A 21,902-nucleotide genomic window follows, 5' to 3' on the forward strand; every position below is an offset into this window, starting at 1 on the left:
AAGAGAGCTTTTCCTTGATAATTCTACCAATCAGTTACCACTAAATTTGTAATAAATTCATATGAAAGAACAAAGATATTTCCAGCTTACATGAATTCCAGTGACAGTTGCTTTATAGGGAAATCATGCAGTCTTCACTTAAAGACCTATTTTATCTAGGAAATTATTCTCAGAACATTATGAAATTTAGAGCTTCATTGTAATCTCAAGGAGAGTGAACAATTTATGAATAAAAAGAAATGAAACCATATGTACATTTTTATTTTTTTAATTTTTTTTTAATTTTTTTTTTCAACGTTTATTTATTTTTGGGACAGAGAGAGACAGAGCATGAACGGGGGAGGGGCAGAGAGAGAGGGAGACACAGAATCGGAAACAGGCTCCAGGCTCTGAGCCATCAGCCCAGAGCCTGACGCGGGGCTCGAACTCACGGACTGCGAGATCGTGACCTGGCTGAAGTCGGACGCTTAACCGACTGCACCACCCAGGAGCCCCAGCTAGGTCTTGTTTTTCAAACCAATCTGTCAAATTTGCCTTTTATTTGGTGTGTTTAGACCATTTACATTTTATATAGTTAACTTGTATGATATATTTGGATTTATTTTTATTCTCTCCCTATTTGTTTTCTATTTCATTCCCTGTTTGTTATTGTTTTTCTTTTCTCTTTGGCTTTTTAATTAATTGAATTTTTTTAAGGATTCTGTTTTATTTCTGCAATCAGGCTTATTACTTTTTACAGCTTTTACTTTATTATATGTTACTGTAGTGAGGTGATACTTTTATTTTTTGAAGTTTAAAACGAGAAAAAAACCTTGATATTTACCACTGTATTTGCCATTTCTGATGCTCCTCATTCCTTTGCAGAGATTAGGGATTGACACTCTATGGCCTGCCACATGTTTTTGTAAATAAAATTTTATTGTAATGTAGCCACACTCATTCATATACATATTGTGTATGGCTGCTTTAATGCTAAAATGGCGGAGTTGAATACTTAGAACAGAATCCAAGTGGCCTGCAAAGCTTAAAATACTTTGTATTGACTCTTTAAGGAAAATGTTTACCTACGCCCATTGTAGGTTCATGCTTTCAGCAGATGGAATTTTCCTTCTACCTGAAGAATTCCCCTTAATGTATTGAGTAGTACAGTCCTACTGACAGTGATTTCTCAGGCTAAACCTCTAATATTGCAGGCCCAGGGCACTTTTCTGTCCTTGCTTCATGGGTAGAGAATATTTTCTCCTTTCTCTTTCCCCGGCTTCAGTGAATCTTCCATCTGTGATCTGGAGATGGAAGGCTTTGATGGCCTTCCCTTTGAGTCCTACAGCTCTAGTTCCACAGGGGAGAAGGATCTGAGCAGAGCTGCCTGACTTAGCTGCTTTCATTGGTACCTTGTCCCAATCTTTCTCATGATCTCCATGTGTGAGGCTGCAAAGAAGAATCTCTGAGGGGGTGCTGACTCCTCCATTTCTGTGGTTGCCAGGAGTTCTGCACATCCATGTAGGCCAAACTTGGCCTTTCATACCCACATTCCAGCCTACCCACTTGTATGGTGATGCACATTACCCTTGTGTTCTCCAGATGAATAGGTGCTTTTGTCTCACTTCTTAGGGATGCTGGTCTTTCCTTATATTTTTAGCTAGTTGTTTCCTGTGCACCTTTAGCCCTCTTATGGGTTCAAGAAACAGTGTTTTTATAGATTTTTTTGGCTTTATCTTGTTAAGTCTGAAGCATTTCTCTTTCCAGATGTCTACAGCCTAAGTAAATGCTAAAGTCCCCTTATTTGTTCAAATATATTTTTCTATTCTCCTTTCTTTTCCCTTTGTTTCTTGGACTCTAATAACATGTATGTTAGAGAATTCAGTATTGTTTCTTAAGTTATTTATTTTTCAATTTTTTTTCTGTCTGTGCTTCATTTTAGATGGTATCTTTTGCTTTATCTTTTAATTTTCCTGATCATTCATTCTACAACATCTAATCTATCAATCCAGTTCATTAAACACATATTTTGGGTTTTGGTATTTTCTTGATTTCCTTTTCATTTATTTGTATTTTCCATTTATGTTTTTGCATAGTTATAATATTTCCTTTAAAATTTATCAGATTAATTGAGACATAATTTACATATAACTAATCTTTTCTCAATCAGTTTCAAAAATATACATAATCATATAACTACCACAACAATCAGGAAAAATTCATTCCTCTGTCTCTCTCTCATCTCTAGACCTTGGCAACCTCTGATCTGTTTTCTGTTCCTATAGTTTTGCATGTTCTCACATTTAATATACACAGGATAATGCAGTATGTAGTCTTATGCGTGTCTGACTTCTTCCACTTAGCAAATGACTTACAGATTCTTTCATGTCATTAAATGTGTTAGTGGTTCTTTTCTTACAATAGCCATTTTAACACGCTTTTCTGCTAATTTAATCATCTTTGTGATTCCTGGACCTCCTTTTATTGAGTGACTATTTTTTTCTTCTGGGAAATACATCATGTGTTTTTCCTTTTTGCCTGTCTGGTAATTTTTGATTAATCCAAGACATTTTGGAATATGTGATTGATTGCTGGAATGCATTGTCTTCACGTGGAGACTGTTGGCTTTTTCCTGGAGGGAAATTACAATTCTGGCACGGCAGTTTCATTCCCTCAAGGCCTGTTTTGAAGCCTTTTTTTTTTTTTTTTAATTTTTTTTTTTTTTTTCCAACGTTTATTTATTTTGGGGACAGAGAGAGACAGAGCATGAACAGGGGAGGGGCAGAGAGAGAGGGAGACACAGAATCGGAAAACAGGCTCCAGGCTCTGAGCCATCAGCCCAGAGCCTGACGCGGGGCTCGAACTCACGGACCGCGAGATCGTGACCTGGCTGAAGTCGGACGCTTAACCGACTGCGCCACCCAGGCGCCCCTTGAAGCCTTTTTAAGGTCATGTATATTGCAGGCCTTACACTAGGGCTAACTTGCTCCTTAGATGAATGTGTTGGCAAGTGGGATCACTCTTTAAAGCTCCATGTATTCAACAATGTCTTTTCATTAGGCCTGTGGGATCTTGGATGATTTGCATCCTTTAGTAAGCTTTTGAAATTTTTGGACTTAAAATTCCCCAGAAATTTTTATTTTCCTAGAAATTGTTCTTCACCTGTTCTTTGATTCTGTAATGTATAGCTTAGTATTTGGCCAAAGACTCAAGGGTTCCACAACTTACAGACATTTTTCCTTCTGTAGCTCCTTCCTTTTGATACTCTTCTCCTTAAGTTCCTACTACCTTGATAACTCTGTCTTATCTTCTGAGAAACTACCAGCCTTGTTTGTATTCTAATCCATGAGCCATGGTCTAAAAATTGTTTATAGACAGAAATACTGGGTGATGATGGAGCTGACTTCATCTTTCCCCATTCTTTCAGGGATTTCATTGCAACAATACTATACATTGTTCAATGTATGAGAAGAATTAATATATATTTCCCCAGTTTTTAATAATTTATAGTGGGAGACATCCCTTTTGACCTAAAACAGAAGTCTCTTTATGATGTTTTGGTAAGCAGAATTCCTTAATTTTTTGGGGTCGGGGGGGGGGGTAAATACTTATCTATCTATCTATCTATCTATCTATTTATGTATTTATGTATTTATTTTGAGGGGGTGGGGCAGAGAGAGAGGGAGAAAGAGAATCCTAAGTAGGCTCCATCTTGTCAGTGCAGAGCTCGACGTGAGGCTTGATCTCATGAATCGTGACATCATGACCTGAGCCAAAATCAAGAATTGGACACCTAACTTACTGAACCACCCAGGCACCCCAAATTCTTTATTTTTAATATGGTTGATCTTTCTCTTTTTCTTTATGGTTTTATACTTCTTATGTCATATACAAATATGGTTTTATATTTTCTTTTAAAGGCTTTAAAGTTTTATCTTTCACATTTAAGTGCTTATACTTTGATATTGATTTCTTTGTGATATGTTAATGTCCCCCCCCCCCCGCCCACCGTGCATGACCAATGCCCTAGCTCCATTTCTTAAATACCTAATTCTTTACTTGCTATTCTGCAGTGCCTTTTAAGCCACATACCAGATCTATCTACGGTTGGTTCTGTGTCTCAGCTTTTTTTCTTAAGTATGTAATCATTTCAGTTCCTGTAGCCTTTACATATCTGAAGCCATTTTTTATGGCTTATTTGTATTCTTCCTCATGCTTGCATGTTTTGTCATTCTCTCTGTGTACATTTTTACTATCAGATAATGATTTCAGCAATGTTGTCCATGGTAATCCTTTGAGTTTTATATCTAAATTAGTTGGTTCTGACATGATTTATATATATATTTCTCCCCACTTCCCAGGGGCACTGACAACCCAAGACACTTAAAATTTGCAACTTAGGTTTGAATTATAACTCAAATTAGTATGAATATATGTTCAAGAGGAGTCCTTCTCTGGTGATAACTTTTTTTTCCTGCTCTCCATTTATAGACAAAGCTGAGATAGGACTTAAAGACTTTTTTCCTAGTATGTCACCTTTCTGCGGCCTTATCTTCACGTGGGTATCTCCAATCTAGCATCTCACCCTTCTCAGACCCTGGTTTTTTTTTTTCCTGTTGATTGATGTGATGAATATTTTAAAACCCAAGTATCTAGACATCCATATATACCTCCAGGGAAACTGCAGGATCAAATCTTGTATTACTTCTGTGAAATTACAGATTTCAATCATTTGTGCCCCCAGCTTTTATTTCCTTACTTAATTAAATCTACTTATTATGTTTTATATATCTTTTATTTTCTATGGCTTATTATAGTTTTTGTTCTTTATCAAGTCTACCATATTACCAAAAATGTGCATTTTAATGCTATCACATTGATTCTCCTAAATTTCAAACAGAAACCAGTAGGCATATTCTTGAGCAGACAGTATCATGTAATGTGTGCTCTAATCGAGGAGTATCTAAAAACAGTGGTCTTTTAATCACTCTTGGCAAGTAAATCCAGCATGTTACATACAATAAAGGCAATGGGTATTTAGGCATAGTGTATTATCATTACATTTGTGATGTTTTAAAGTAATCTAGATTCAGGATGCTAATTTAGATAAATGACATTAACAAAAAAAAATGACCTAAAATATACCCACTTATATATTTAGCAGAAGTTAAGTATGTATTTGGAATAAAAGAAAAGAGAAATTTATACCAAATCCTAAAAATAAGTAATGGCTATAAATACTTAACCCATCCTGTTTTTTTAATTTTATATGAAGACTTGACATGAAATCCTCACCCTCCCTGTTATCTGGTACTTTGGGACTATATCCGTTCTTAGAATGGAGTGTGAATGCATAGCCAATACGTTATACAGAATACAAAGTGGAGCAAACTGTCTTCTATGTTGAAGAAAGTATTTTGAAATTTCACCATGGTAATCATCGATACAAAACGATAAAAATATAATGATACTTAGCTGAAAAACAACCTATCGCAACTAAATCAGACTTTCCGTAGCTTTCACCAAACTATATTCAAAGCCAAATGATAATAAATCAATACCAATAAAATTCTGAGAGAAATTGTGTGTGCTCACCTAGATTCACTTGTGATACTAATACAGTAGACATACATTTCTAACTAGGAAAGAACTCAAGAAATAAAGCATAGAAATATACTCTTAGAGATAAACTATTTGCTAATAAATTAAGGCAAATTGAGAAGTAAATCTAAATAGAATTGAGGAATTGAGGCATCTGTGTTAAAGACCTAGTTGTAAACACATAAGTCATTGAAATATGGAAAAATATGAAACAACTGTGCATATTATGATCATAGAATAGTATGTGAAAGTTATTATAAAGGGTATATATAAAACAACTCACCAATACAAAAGGCTGTGGAAGGGAAGGTGGGAAAAATTGAGAATGTTGTCTTCATTTTTTATTATGGGAAGTCATTTGTAGTTCTTTAAATAAAAATATGGTTTAAAAAAACCTTAATTAGCATATTTTTAAATGCTTCTTTGTTTATTTTGAGTGAGAGAAAGAGAGAGTGCAAACATGGAGGGACAGAGGGAGAGAGGAAAAGAGAGAATCCCCAGCAAGCTCCACACTGTCCATGCAGAGCCCGACCCAGACCTCAGGTTTACAAACCCTGAGATCATGACCTGAGCGAAAAACAAGAGTCAGATGTTTAACCTACTGAGCCACTCAGGTGCCTCAAAATTATTTTTTTAATATTAGATATTTTGGGAGACTTTCTTACTAATTTGATTTATTTGAAAGTCAGAGTTTGTTGGGGTATTTTTTTCTGTTAAATTTTAATAAATCAAATTGAATACTTGCTGTTAAAGACACAACATATGAGGAATTTCAAAAGATCCAGAAAGAAAAGAATAGAAATTTTATTTATATATTTTTTTAAACTACAAAAAAGGAAATGAAGCTTTACTGTATTACAGAATTTGACATCTGATTTCTTTGGTGAGTCATTGTGGCCAATTAATTAGTTACATAAATAGTTCCAATATCCACTCCTTCCTGTTAGCATCCCCATTGTAATGCGTCTTGCAGTTCCTCCCTTTAAAAGGTAGAGATTATTCGCCCACACTGTATCAGGCTGGCTTGTGCCTTGTTTGGGCAAATAGATAGTGGTGGAGCAAAAGTATTGTTACTCTGAACCACAAAAGTATTGTTAATCTGAACCACAAAAGGCCTTGCCTCCTTCACTCTCCTTTTTCGACCACCGTGACTGCTATGTGAGCAAGCATAGGTTACTGGATTCTTCATGACATTCTTCCATTTCCCTTTGCCCTTCGCATGTCCACCTGCCCCATCTTCCTTCCACACACCTAATCTCTAAGTTTTCTTTTTCTGTTTTCTCTAGTTGTCCTTTGTTCTTGCTTGAAGTAGAAAATTTGCCATAGTGGCTTTTTCCTAAACTGAAAACAAATTTATGAAAGGAAAGAAGAGTGTCTATATGACATGAGAACATTCTAATACAAAGTGAATATTTGCTTGCACTTTTAAATACTTTTGAGAATGAGAAGAGTTTTTTTGCATGCATTTTTTGAAATATGTGTTTATTTTGTTTTGAATGGAAATGAGTATTCAGTAATTTGCTTTAAATGTAAGTATGTTTGGCTTTTATGGACACAGCTAGGACTAACCTTCTATGAAGAACATTTTACCTTTGGCATTATTTGATATTGGAACTACACGGCAGATGCTAATGATAGATGCCCCCTTTGCATATTATTAGTATCATATTCCAAATTAGATTGCTAAGTTGTCCATGATCTTTCTCTGTTACTAGAACATGAAATCTGTTTTGTTACTTAGAAATTAAATATTCACAGATCACTTGACCCTAGCTGAAGGGGCAAAGAAGCCAAAGAAATTAAATTTATTTTGTTGTTACTGTATTTAGAAAAAAGTGGCATTCCCTTATAAGAACTATTCATTCTTTACTCATTGCATAGAATAAAACTTTAAAACTCTAACTCTGTTGGTTGCACTATTTTTACATCTTTTTGTGATCTATATAAATCGATATATTCTTCTCAGTTATTTTTACCCAAAATCAGGCATTGTGCACAGACAGTTGGTATAAAATTTTCAGAGTATCAATAGGTAGATTTCATTCACCATGATGCGTGGTTTTTCCCATGATATATATATTTTTTAGTTTCTTTTTCCATCTGAAAAAAAGCAGCAATTTATATTTCCTCAAGAACTGATTTTAGGAGTAGAGTGGTTTTCTTTGTTTTCAGTTGAATCTTAAAAAAAATTCTTTATGAGAGTTTTGAAGAAGATATTGGAAAATAAAAAGCAATCTTTATATATAGTCCAAATTTTAACTTTCTCATAACCTTGAATAGTTTTTCACTTCAAATCTGCACCATATACTTATTTCCGTTGATTTATAAAGGTGGGGACCTTGAATAAGGTCACAAATTGGGTAATTCTAAACAGCCTCAAGTAATTTCTAAGTCATTTACAGAGAAATAGGTAATCATTCCTTTTAAGAAAGTCATATTCTTTGGTAGCTTTTGGCAGACATCTTTGATTTTTGCTTACAGAGAAGTTTAATACCATTTTAGGCATGCGTCATGATGTTGAGTAAAACTCAACCCTTTAGAAACTCTGTTTTTTATGTAACTATGGTTAATCTGTGAGTATAAAGTAGTTGGTAAGCTTTTGAAATATTTTATAGAATGGCAGGTAGTGGCATTTGCCACCTTGTTAACATCAGAAAGGGAGAGAGGGAGAGAGGGAGGGAGGGAGAGAGGGAGAGAGAGAGAGAGAGAGTGTATGTGTGGTGTGTGTGTGTGTGTGTGTGTGTGTGTGTGTGGACATTTCTTGATACTGTTACAGGACTGTTTCACTTTTCTTTATTTGACTTCTTAGAACTTTTGTTTTCTGGACCAACATCTTTCAGGAACCTACCTAAATTTACCTTCCATATTGAAAGTAAGACCTTTTATGTGTGAAAATACATGATTTGAAAAAAAAATTTAAAGTATATGTTTTTAAACATACTGTTAAATAAATAATTTGCATGCATGTAAATAAAGGATAATTTGGACTGGAAAAGCCCATTTGCCTAAAAGTATAGAGAGAGATGTTTGTAGTAAATATATCATAATTTATTCCTGGTAACAAATGAAGTCCACTCCCTACCCCCCAACCTTAAGGCTTGGTTGACTTTGTCATCTATTGCTGCACAGCTCTGTCTTTGTTCTATAATGTAAGTATTTTATTTTATTTTTTAATTTTTTTTTCAACGTTTTATTTTTATTTTTGGGACAGAGAGAGACAGAGCATGAACGGGGGAGGGGCAGAGAGAGAGGGAGACACAGAATCGGAAACAGGCTCCAGGCTCCCAGCCATCAGCCCAGAGCCTGACGCGGGGCTCGAACTCAGGGACCACGAGATCGTGACCTGGCTGAAGTCGGACGCTTAACCGACTGCGCCACCCAGGCGCCCCAATAATGTAAGTATTTTAAATGAAAGCTGAAGATAATTGGCTCTGAGCTTACTGTGAGGTAGAAAGAAGGGAGGAATGTATGGAAAGATTCTATTTTTAGTGATTTATTTGAAAAATGCAGTTTTCAAAATGTCTCTTTCAAATGGTGTGTTTCACTTTTGTCCTCTGAGAAGCTCCCTGATGCATTGAAGCTAAGCTAGTCCAGTGACTCATAGATTATGTCACTATGTGTTAAAAGTGTGGGGTGGACCCTGTATATTTGGTGTGATTTTTTTTATAGCATGGATTATATTTGTGTAGGAGGACATGTGTGTATTTATAAACATATGTGTGTATTTCGTTTCTTGGATAGTTTTTAGTCTTTAATCATAATGTATTCAGACTTGAGTTAAATAGCAGGTTATAGACTGTGTTTTCATGCTCATTTGCTTCACAAACCATGTATATTCACTAATATAGCAACTAAGGGACCCATAAAGAAAGATATCAAATTTGGGGATGGGCATGTGTTTTTCAGCCTTCCAGAACATTTGATTTTGTTTCTTAAATGGCAAACAGCATTTTAAAGATTAATTTCAAAGGACAAGTTAGTGTTACCAGTTTTCAGATAAAATTTTTGAAGCATGAACTGAGTATTTCTTCATCATCAATAAGTAACCCATGTGTATTTGACACCAATATAGAGAAAGCCAGTGATGCTGTTACCTTATCAATGGTTTGACACTTTTGGACAAAAAATGATAGATCACTTACAAAACATAATTTGTCTTACAAGTATCTAAAATTCAAAGCAAATCATAGAGTTTAAAAGAATATTCTTATTGGTTATAATACACTGTTTCAAAAGATGTAACATTTTGTTACTATTAATATTATGGTGACAAAGTGCTAAAGAAGTATTATGAATTTGCAGTCGTGTCTGTTCATTCTTAAACATGCAAAAAAGTCATATATAGAAAAATAGACTTATTAGTAGATTTTTATTTCCTAGACACAGATAAAGTAAGGAATTTTGAATAAATTTCATTTGTGAATAAAGTCCTTTCTACAAATGGAAAAGAATACAGAAGAAAAATTGAACTTGCAAACTAAAAAGTTGATAGGTATAAAAGTAGACCTTTCCAAATTAAAAAATTGGAAAAATAAAGACTAAAATACTGAAGGACAGTTTGAATTAGGTTAGTGATTCCTCAGATTGTTAAAAAAAATATTAGGCAGGGCAGTTGAAAATGCAATTGTTGCACACTAAATGTGGAATAAAGCAAATGCTATCTGGAGATACTGAAAAAAATAGCCAGGACTGAATTGTACCAGGTTATAAATTTAGAGCTAATTTGAATAAAATGCTCAGCTGGAGTTTAAAAAGGACAAGCTATATCCATGAAATTTGAGGACTTACAGCTAATTTAGATATAAAGTGGCATAGTTCTTCCTCTCACAAGTTTCATATACTTGTGTAAAATGTGTTTGGGATTTATGGGGGAAAAGTATGTGAAAAGGGAGGAAAACTGAAACAATCAAAGGAGGACTTTTCTTTGCAGGAAAATTTTTTTTATGCGTTTGTAAAAATGTTTTGTCTTTCCCTCCAGAATATTTATAAATGTAGAGAAATATAAATGCAAAACATTACACATATTGCTTTCTCTGTTCCAACATCTTTCCCTCAGTCTTTCTTGTGAGCATCCAGTGATGTCCCTGGAGTTGGTCATATGATTAGATACATATTACCCTTGTGTTTGTGGTTCCAAGGAGGTCTATGTGCTAATCCAGCTTCAGCCTTAGACGGTACTGGTAAACAAATACTCTTGTCACATCTCTATTTGAAGGCACCTGTCTTTCTTTAGTTTACAGCATAGTAATCATGTGTTTTAGCTGTTTTATGAGCTCAATAAATGTTTGATAAAGCAGATTATTTGGCTTTTTTTGTTGTTGTAAAAGTTGGAGCAATATTTCTTCCAGCTCTCTGTGTCCTATAAAGAAATCACAAGTCTTAATTATTACATTTACCCCTTTTTATTGTTTGTCTTTAAAATATGTCATCATTTTTATGGTTAATAGGTATTTGTTGAATTTAAGTGTATTACAAATTATTATTTTTACCATATCCATGATTCACCTGGAATTTTAGTACCTTTTATCATCTTTTACTCTTCTTCTGGTTTTATCATTCACTTTAGTTTCAACTCTATTTTATACTCTAGGAAATCATGTTTACTTTAGAGTCAATATTGGTCTATATTTACTCATATATTTACCTTCTACTTTATTCACTGCTTTCTTGTATTTCATGTGTCTCTGCATTCATTTTCCTTTTTCCTAATTCCTCTAGAATCCCTTTTAGAGAGGGCCTACTGACAGTTAATTTCCTCAGTAATTTCTTGTCTGAAAAAAACTTTATTACATCTTTATTTTGTAGGATTTTTGCTTCATGTAAATTTATAGATGTTAATTTTGTTCTTATACCTTAAATATACTGTTCCATTGTTTTTTATCTTCCATAGTTTCTTTTTAAATGTCATGTAACAATCTTACTATTGTTCCTTTGACAAGTTTTTTTTCTTAGATTGTTCAGCAATTTTATTATGATTTTCTTTCTTTCTTTTTTTTTTAAGTTTATTTATTTACTTATTTTGAGCAAAAGAGAGAGCACACGTTGTGGAGGGGGATCCCAGTCACATTCTGTGACCTTCTGTCTCAGAGAAAACAAGTATCCTGAATTTTATATTAAGCACAGCTATTGTTTTTGGCACTATTACACATGTGGTTTAATATTGACTATTTTGTACATTACATACATTGAGACATTCCTCATGTATTCTTTACCAGCCTCACTTTTCTTTTCCAGTTATACTTTTGACAGTTGCATGTTCAAATACATACATATTCCATAACTCAATTATCCATTCTACTTTCAATGGACACTTGTACTGGGGGCAGTCATTTTTTTAAATCACAAGCAATGATTCTACACTTACTTTATGTCACTGATGCATATATAATATACCTTATACAAGAGTTGCCAGATAGTGAGATGTGTGCATGTTCATGTTTAGAAAATAATGTTTTTAAAAAATAGTTAAACTAGTAAACAGTTTTGGCAATAGTTTTAAATATTCTCATTGCTTGACATTCTTGGTAATACTTAATTACTATTATATTTTCAAAATTTATTCATATCAAAAATATGGATGTGGTTGTTAGGATGATAGAGCATCTTTTCATGTTTATTTGTCATTTGTATTTTCTCTTTAATGAAAATATGTCCATATGTTTGCCCGATTCTCTATTAGATTGTCTTTTATTATTTATTCATAGGAATCCTTGGTGTATGATATGGATTATATTCTTAATTAGTTATAAACATTGCACAGATAGTTTCCAGTTTGCTCATTGCATTTCACTTATTTTGAGATGTCTTTGAAGTTCCCATGTACATACCAGTTTAGAACTATCAAATATTTCTGGTGAACTGAGATTTTATCATTATATTGTAGTGCCTCTGCTTAAATGTCCTCCTGAGCTATTAAAATAGTTGGCAGTGATTATTCCATTAGTATTTCTTTGATTATTTTTTTTTAATTTTTTTTTCAATGTTTATATATTTTTGGGACAGAGAGAGACAGAGCATGAATGGGGTAGGGGCAGAGAGAGAGGGAGACACAGAATCGGAAACAGGCTCCAGGCTCTGATCCATCAGCCCAGAGCCTGACGCGGGGCTTGAACTCACGGACTGCGAGATTGTGACCTGGCTGAAGTCGGAGGCTTAACCGACTGTGCCACCCAGGCGCCCCACTTTGATTATTTTTGAGGTGGTAATTTTTTGTTTAACATTCTACATAATCTTATAATTATCACTACAATTACGAATTGGGAGTTTTTAATAAGCTTCTCTTGTTTTTCAGTGAAATCTTTATGGATTCGCAATATGTTTTAAATTCATGCTGCTTATTATTACTCATTGTGAAGTTTTTATTTCTTCCTGTTATAAAAGTGACAGCCTAGATTGATCAGTATATGAGATCACATAGGCTAACTGGTGCCCTAAATACCAGTAATACAGTTAGTAAAATATATTTATTGGCCAAATAAAGTATTTTACAAATGTTCCCGGCCAAAAAGTTTTCTGATCTAAGCCCATACCATGTTAAAAAAAAAAAAAGTGTATATATATATATATATATATATATATATATATATATATATATTTTATATATATAGAGAGAGAGAAGAAAAATATATAAGGGTAGATCACTGAGGCCTATGGACTCTCTCAAAACAAAACAAAAAAACAAAACAAAAAACTAACAAACAAACAAATAGTCAAAGACCAGCCAAGGTTAAGGAGGAGGGAAACAGACTCTTTGTTCATGGGGGAAAAACAGCCACTTGCCTGAATACAAAAACTACTGTTAGTTACAGGCAGCAGGGAGAGTCATAATAATGCAAGACCTAAGTGAGTGAGTTAGGTTCATGGCCTCAGGGAATATACTTTGCTATTCATGTCTCAGAGAAGATGAAAGTCTTTCTAAGCCTTAGGAAATGTGTGGGATCCTGGGAGCCTGAACAAAGCAAAGGTATGTTGAGCCTTAGTTGGTTATGAACACCAGGAAGCATCAGAAACAACCTTGTGGTTGCATGGGACTCAGTAGAAGCAGAAGATGTAAATTAGACTACCTTGACCTATTCTCCAGCAGGGTTGGCTGAAGCACAACTATCAGCTCTTCACAAACAGTCTTTGTGTATACAGGTGTTTTACACATAAGAGAGAGTATTACTTTCTACTTTGACATTTCATTATTTCTTAGCTCCAGGTGTCTCATGTGGAGAGGTAGATGCCTTAATTTGCTGGTGAAAGATGGCTATTCTAAACTCAGTTTTGCACGTGGGGCCTTGAAATGAAAGGTGGAAGAACGAATGTGGAATACAGGTAACTTGTTCTACAGACTCAAAAGACAGGGCCTTCCCCTGAATCATGTAATATCAAGCTGGTTCAAGTCTAGCTGATAAAATTCAAGTAAGAGATGTCCCTGGGAAGCAGATTGGTCAGGACTAAACAGTTACAAGAAAAGAGACAATGGAAATAGCCACTGCAGCATAGAATTACTCAAAAGCCTTATGTCTATGTCACTAGAATAAAGCCCATATTCAATTCACAGGACCCAAAGATAAGATGGAAATTAAGTTTTAAGTGTATTGTCTTTGAAGAATAGCACCCAAAATTAGATGCAGTATGGAGTCACTACTTTGGTGAAGGTCTGCACTTTGTGAGAAGTCAGCAATATCTAACATTCCATACTTGAAAGATACAGTCTGCATGAGTTTTTTCTCCAAGTATGTTAAATGCATAGTGTCAAAATTAACTTCGTGTTAATAAATTTTTCCAAGTGGGCTTTAAGATTACATATCATGGATTCTGGAAAAGTGACACATATTTTTTGGTATCCTGGTGAAGGTGAAACCAAGATTTTCTCTGCTAATCTCATTCATTGATAAATCCATTGAGTCTCAGCTACAGTCTGAAAACACTTAGAACGGGCAATAGTTAGGATGAATTTTGGCCTGAGATAACTGCTCTTGGCAATGGAACGTTTTTTGTTTTTGTTTTCGTTTTTTGTAGTGAATGGTGGTTAGGGTTGTGATCATCCTGTGTGTATGTACTTGATGTCACAGGGTCATGAAAGTCTGGCATAAAAACAGTGTAGTAGTTGAGACCTTGAATTAACTACACCCATGCTGTTGAGAGTTAGGCCAGGATATGGTTGCTCAAAGAATATTAAGAACTCTTCTTAAATGTGCCTGGGCATAAGAAGTTGTAAATAAATAATTTTGAACTTTATAGAATTACAAGAGAAGATTTGTTTTTGGATCATAATTTTTAAATCTAACACACTTAAGCTTTAACTTAAAAGAGGATTTAAATTTTGGAATTGAATTTCTCCCTGGAGATTTGAATGTAAATATCTTTTGGTATTTTTTAATTTGAATACATTAATGTTGGAATTTAATCTTAAAGTCACATCTCTTGTGGACATTATTGGACAACATGGCTAGATATAATGGAAAGAGAAGTAGATAGTGAATACATCTTTAACTGGAGTTAAGAATGGCTTGGAGTTGCATCAAAAAGAATAAAATACCTAGGAATAAATTTAACCAAGGAAGCAGAAGATCTGTACATTGAAAAGTACAAGATATTGATGAAAGGAATTGAAGAAAATACAAATAAACGGGAAGATATTCTGTGCTCATGGATTGCAAGAGTTAATATTGTTTAAATGTCTAAGAAGACATTTCATTAATGTCTTGTGCCTTCCAAGGGCAAAGTCTACGTTGTCTAATAGTGGTTCCTGGAACATATCCAGATTGGTCTGAATGATGTGACATCAAAAACTTGTGTCTGTGTGTGTATAGGGGGCAGTGCTGAACTATCCTATTACATGCAGATAACCTACCCTGATATGGGGAAGATGTATCTGTGGTTGAACTTAATGGTTAACCGAATGGATTATTAAAACAAAAATTTGAGGAATGAATTTTGGGGAATTCTGCCTCCTCTCTCATTATTGTTTCTTCCATGTGAAAGGAGTACCATTAACGTAAAATTTTAGCTCCCATTCCTTCACTCATTTTCTCCTGGTTGGAAGGGAGGAATAACATAACTGTTGGTGTTTGAAAAGAAAAGGGGCTTGCATAGACCAGGCTCTCATCTTTTCTTTGGAAAACAAGATGGCTGAAGACAGACCATATTCTTGGCTACTCTGACTCAGGAATGTCTGTGAATATCAGTATCAGATATCTTCTGTTTGTTCCCTCACATCCATTCTTTACCCTTCTCCATCCTGGTTTCTGCTCCAGGAAAGCTTATGTAGTACAGCTATAGGCACTTTTGATCTCCAGATTTCAGCTGTGTTCAGCCTAAGGAGATACTTGGTAGTTGGTCAGAAAGAAGGAGAATGAGGTCAAGATATTTATTTCTCTAAGTCTCTCTTTGTTTAGTTGCACTGGATTGCCTGCTTCCCTTCAGCAAAGGTCATCTTTGATGTAGTTCTCTTAATAGGCAACCCTTCCCTGTATTTTGGCAGTAACCTGTTCCATTTCTTCGTATAGTTCTAGGGGCAATAACCAATTTATTGTTTCTTGCTTGTGAGTATTGTCCTCTGTCTTGCTGGTTTCTTTACATTCTAACTATGCAAACCCTCTGAGGAACCTTGACCAGTGAAGTAAATGGATCTAATTCTAAAATTCAGTACAAAGAGGTGATTTGGCTGTATATATATATGCTATATGTTCTAGCCTAAATTTTATTAGTAACAAATGTAAGACTTTGACTATTTCTTGACTTTTTTGTCTCATTTTTTAGTTAGTACAGATGGGAATAAAGGTGCTCAATTAGAATCCAAGTCAAGAATAAAAGGAAATATTTGGAAGGCTTTTTGTTTTCATATACATTTAAAACAATTTAAATATTTATTTATTTTTGAGAGAGGGAGAGAGAGACAGAGCATGAGTGGGGGAGGGGCAAAGACAGAGGAAGACACATAATTTGAAGCAGGCTCCCCAGGTTCTGAGCGGTCAACACAGAGTCCAATTCAGGGCTTGAACTCAGGTCGAAGTCAGACACGTAACCGACTAAGCCACCCAGGTGTCCCTGGTTTTATATACATTTTATTTTTATTTTTTTTCAATATATGAAGTTTATTGTCAAATTGGTTTCCATACAACACCCAGTGCTCATCCCAAAAGGTGCCCTCCTCAATACCCATCATCCACCCTCCCCTCCCTCCCTCCCCCCATCAACCCTCAGTTTGTTCTCAGTTTTTGAGAGTCTCTTATGCTTTGGCTCTCTCCCACTCTAACCTCTTTTTTTTTTTTTTCCTTCCCCTCCCCCATGGGTTTCTGTTAAGTTTCTCCGGATCCACATAAGAGTGAAAACATACGGTATCTGTCTTTCTCTGTATGGCTTATTTCACTTAGCATCACACTCTCCAGTTCCATCCATGTTGCTACAAAGGGCCATATTTCATTCTTTCTCATTGCCACGTAGTACTCCATTGTGTATTTTAAACTGTGTCCCTTTGTTCCTAGTATAGTACTTTTTTTTATAGGAGTTTGTGTACATGTGTCTGAATTTAGTAGGCATGTATGTGTATGTGTGTTTGGCAAGGTACAGCTGTGAATGAAAGGAATTGGCACATGGGACATTCTTTACCTACAAATCTGCTTTTGATTCTGGTAGGAGTTTTTCTATTAGTTTTTCAGAAATGTGTTTGCTAATTTTTAAAATGACACAATAGTAGTGTACTAAATAGACCGATTTTAATTGCAGTCTCTTTCATGCATGCAGTATGAAAGTCTCAAGTTTTAGTCAGAGATCCTTCTAGAAGCAACCATTCTCTGCTTAGAATACATCTAATGAAGAGGACGTTTACCACCCCTAGAAGGGAAATGTTTCCATTAGATTTTGACCCAAAATATTTAAATGGTTCATTTATTTTTCAAAATGTTATCTTTATTTCCTATAAACCAAGTCACTGAACACGAGCTCATTTTAATTAAAATTCTCAATTCTCAATTTTTTGTTACATAAAAATACATTTTAATAAAATCCATTTAGACTGTCATGGAGAGTTCTTTTCTAAAAGCTTATGTAAAAGATTAGATTAGAATTTTAAAATTATAGAAAGATTTATACATAGACATTTTTCTAATAGGGAAAGAAAAACTATTTCCTTACACAGAATAACATGTATTTCTATATGCTGTTGCATTTTGTGGAATGATTAGCACAAAAGTTAAGTAAATGGTGCTGTTAAAAATTAACTTTGTCGGGAGGAAAATAGGCATGGAAAAAAGCCTTAATTCATCTGCAGGTTGGGTTTTATACTTGATGTGAGGGTTGCTAACATTTTTATTCCCTGCAAAAACTGGGTACATGATCTTTGTTATGGGTCCGCGGGTGTAAGAATAAGAATGTACTTAATGCAAGGTTTGTCAGTCTAGGGAGGCTGAGAGTGCTATGAGCTGTGTTCATATCTGACTTCTCTATCATAAAGTAATAACTGTCCCTCTAAAATTAAAACATATATTGGAGGAAGTATTTGGGGATTTTGCAAGTCTTAAGTTCCTTCTCAAACTTTTCCTTCACAATTTTAGCATCCATTGTATGTCTTGGTTGCAACAATTATTATTGTGGTGTTTATTTAATGGTGATAATCTGTTTTTGTATTCTTTCTACATTTGTTATTAAATTGGCTTTTCCTTTAAGGAATGACTGTCACTTTAATTATATATATTAATTGAATTTATTTTCATTAATATCATTGAGTACTCTTGGATATGCATTTCACTCCATAGGTTAAAATTCAATAGTATGATTTTTCTTGTTGCTCAAATGCTTCCCATTTTGGTAATCAGGATATTTTTCAGATCAGTTCATCTTCTTTTGACATACCTTTTTCTTTAAGCATTTCCTTGCTTTTTGGCACAATGAAGATGTTTTGTGCTCTTTTGTGTTTTTCCTGCCCCAGGTCTGAAATCAGCAACTACTCCAAGGAGTTCTGTTGTCTTTTCTTAAAAAATCTTGTTTACAAGTCAAAATCTCAGGGCATCTGGGTGGCTCAGCTGGGTAAGTGTCCAACTTCAGCTCAGGTCATGATCTTGAGGCTTGTGAGTTCAAGCCCTACATCAGGCTCTGTGCTGACAGCTCAGAGCCTGGAACCTGCTTCTGATTCTGTCTCCCTATCTCCCTACTCCTTCCCTGTTCATGCTCTCTCTCTGTCTTTCAAAAATAAATAAATATTAAAAGAAAAAGAAATCAAAATCTGGGCTGTAGGTGTGCTCACAGACTCTGGGGTCATTTTTTCTAGGCCCTCTAGGCAGACATGACTAGAAAACACTTGTATTTATACCAGTCTAAACATACACAACAAAAATTTCTATTTATCTATACTATATTAAAAGACACGAGTTTATACTGCTACCTCAGATTCCATTCCAACACCACAGTGTTTAAACCTTCCCCTTAACTGATTTATAACATTTTTTCACAATCAGAACCTTGGCTTTCATTAGTTATAATACATTTACTTGTTCAATTATAGTAGCTTCAGAATTGCTAACCTACATCTCTGTGGGAAACACTTATTCTAATAGATGAGAGCATGTATGTACAGTTCTTTTAGTCTTTAGCCTTAGAATATTCAGTCGAGGTACTCTTTTCCCAATTAGATTCTTTTTTCCTACCCTATTTGAGTGTGGTTATGGTGATCATTTGTAAAATAAGTGTATTTGTTAGTGTTTGTATTCCATTTTTTATCTTCTCTGTAAGTCTAGTTTACTTATATGGTGTGTGAAGGGTATGTAAACTGTCACTATGGTTCTAAGAGTCACATATAAACAAAGAGATACTCAGAGCAGTATCACTCCTCCTTCTTCCCTGTTCCTGTTTTCTCCTTCTTTCCACCCCTTTCCCACCTACCATCTGCACGTTGCCAATCTCTTTAGTTTCTGGTTTATGCTTCCTGTATTTCTTCTGTACAAATCTTTTCCACATGAACAGATACATGTGTACTTTTATCCCACCTTTCTTATAGGAGAGGTAGCACACTATAAATATTTATGTAGGCTGTGCTTTTTTCATGATAAACATGTCTGGAAATTACTTCATTTCAGTTTATAGCTACATTCCTCCTCTATTTATATAGCCAAACAATACTCCATTCTGTGGTTATACACAGTTAATTCAAACACTCTTCCTATATGTGGGTGTGTAAGTTGTTTCCAATATATTTTTGCGATTATAAACGATGCTATGATAAATAACCTTGAGTATATGTAATTTTGGAGGTATTTGTACAGGATTTTTTCTGATAAGTGGAATGCTGGGTCAAAAGGTAAATGAATATGTAATTTTGTCAGATAACACCAAATTCCCAGTCCACAGGGTTGTACCAATTTCCTTTTTTACTAGCGATATACAATAGGTCTGTTTTCTCATAGCCTAATCAATATAAAGTGTCATATTTTTTGAAACTTTGACCAGATTGATATATTAGAATATATTCCCTTAATTTGTGTTTTTGTAATTGAGTGAATTTGAATATTTTTCAAATATTTCAAAATACATTTCATATATATTTTTGTATCTTTTTTAATGTTTATTTATTGAGAGAGAGCATGAGATGAGGAGGGGCAGAGGAGAGTGAGAGAGAGAATCCTAAGCAGGCTGTGCACTGTCAGAACAGATTCAGACACACGAACTGTAAGATGGTGACGTGTGCCAAAATCAAGAGTCAGATGCTTAACTGACTGAGCCACCCAGGTGCCCTATCTCTTTGTTTTGTGCATTGTCTATCCATGGATTTCCCCCATTTTCTTATCAAGTCATTTGCCCCTCATTGCATAAGAGCTCTTCATGTGTAAGTGATATTAGATTTTCTCTGTTATATTTTGCAAATATTTTTCCCATAGTTTGTTGGTTGTTTTTAAACTTTATGGTGTTTTTGTCTTATAGATTAAAAATTACATAGTCTAATATATAATATTTTCTTTGTTGAACCTAGCTTGTCAAAATAGCATTTCCCCTTCAATTTCATTTGTCAACTTCTTCAGCAAGACTTCCTTTAATTTCACAACCAAGTATGTTTCCTCCATTACTTTGCAAATGTCTTGTGGAACATATCACATTTATGTTTATATGATAGTCTTTGTTTTATATCTTCCTTACAGACTATGTATTTCTTAAGTGAGAAAAACATTGCTCATATGAAAACTCAGTAAAGGAACTGATATTATTTGTGATATTATATGAATTCAGTGTGAATTCTCTTTAAAAGACTTGGAATTTCGTTGTCTACTAACTTAATGACAGGAAAACAAATGGGCATATTAATCTTCAGATTAGAGAATTCTTTCCTCATATTCCTGAAAGTTTATCCTTAATTCTCCTTGTGTAAGGCTGGGAAGGGCTGTAATTCATAAAATGATGACACAACTAAAAAGTTGGAAATAAGGGAAGTAGAACTTGTTTGGCGAGATAAAGATAACCCCTGTTATTAAAACATACTATGAGCCAGACAAAACTCTTTACCCTCATGGAGCTTAGGTTTCAGTGGGTAACAAAAAGTGGTGAACACAGTAAACTATATTATATATTAGTGCTAAGATAAGTACTAGGAAACTATAGATCAAGGTAAAAAACTAGTTGTGACAGAAGGTAAAAGACAGTACGCCTTGCTGAAAAAGTGATGACTTAGCAAGAGGAGCTGTCCAAGAAGCTTTCTTCCTTAGGTGTGTGTGGATTACACATTTTGAAGGAAGGAATACTGGTTCTCTGTTAAACCAAAACTACAAACTTTATTTTTTATTAAGTGTAAAGATAAATGATTTGAAAATGTTTGACATTTCTTATCACTCAAATAAATGTAGAATTTAAGTAAGTAGATTTTGGCTGTATGCTCTTTTAAAGGTTAGATGCATAATGTTAAGGATTAATTTGTGCACCTGACATTCACATATTGAAAGCCCAACCTCCTATACCTCAGAATGTGACAACATTTGGCTATAGAGCTTTGAAAGGTAGTTAAGATAAAATGATGTCATATGGGTGGGCCTTAATCCAATATAACTGGAATCTTTATACAAGGAGGAGATTAAGATACAGATAACACACAGATTGAGGGGTGTGCATGTGAGGACACAGAAAGAATGTGGCCATTTGCAAGTCAAACCTTGCCAGCACCTTGGTCTTGGCCTTGTAACCTCTAGAACTGTGAGAAAATAATTTTTTGTTGTCTGTGGTAATTTGTTTTGGCAGTCCTAGGAGACCATAAAAACCTTTAAAGAATTTTGAAATAGGTATTTCAGATTGGTTGTAAGATTTACTCCGTGTTTTGCTCACAGCTGCTCTGTGGAATGATACAGCCTTGAAAGTTG

Source organism: Leopardus geoffroyi, chromosome A1, assembly GCF_018350155.1.
Source record: "Leopardus geoffroyi isolate Oge1 chromosome A1, O.geoffroyi_Oge1_pat1.0, whole genome shotgun sequence".
NCBI classification, from domain to species: Eukaryota; Metazoa; Chordata; class Mammalia; order Carnivora; family Felidae; genus Leopardus; species Leopardus geoffroyi.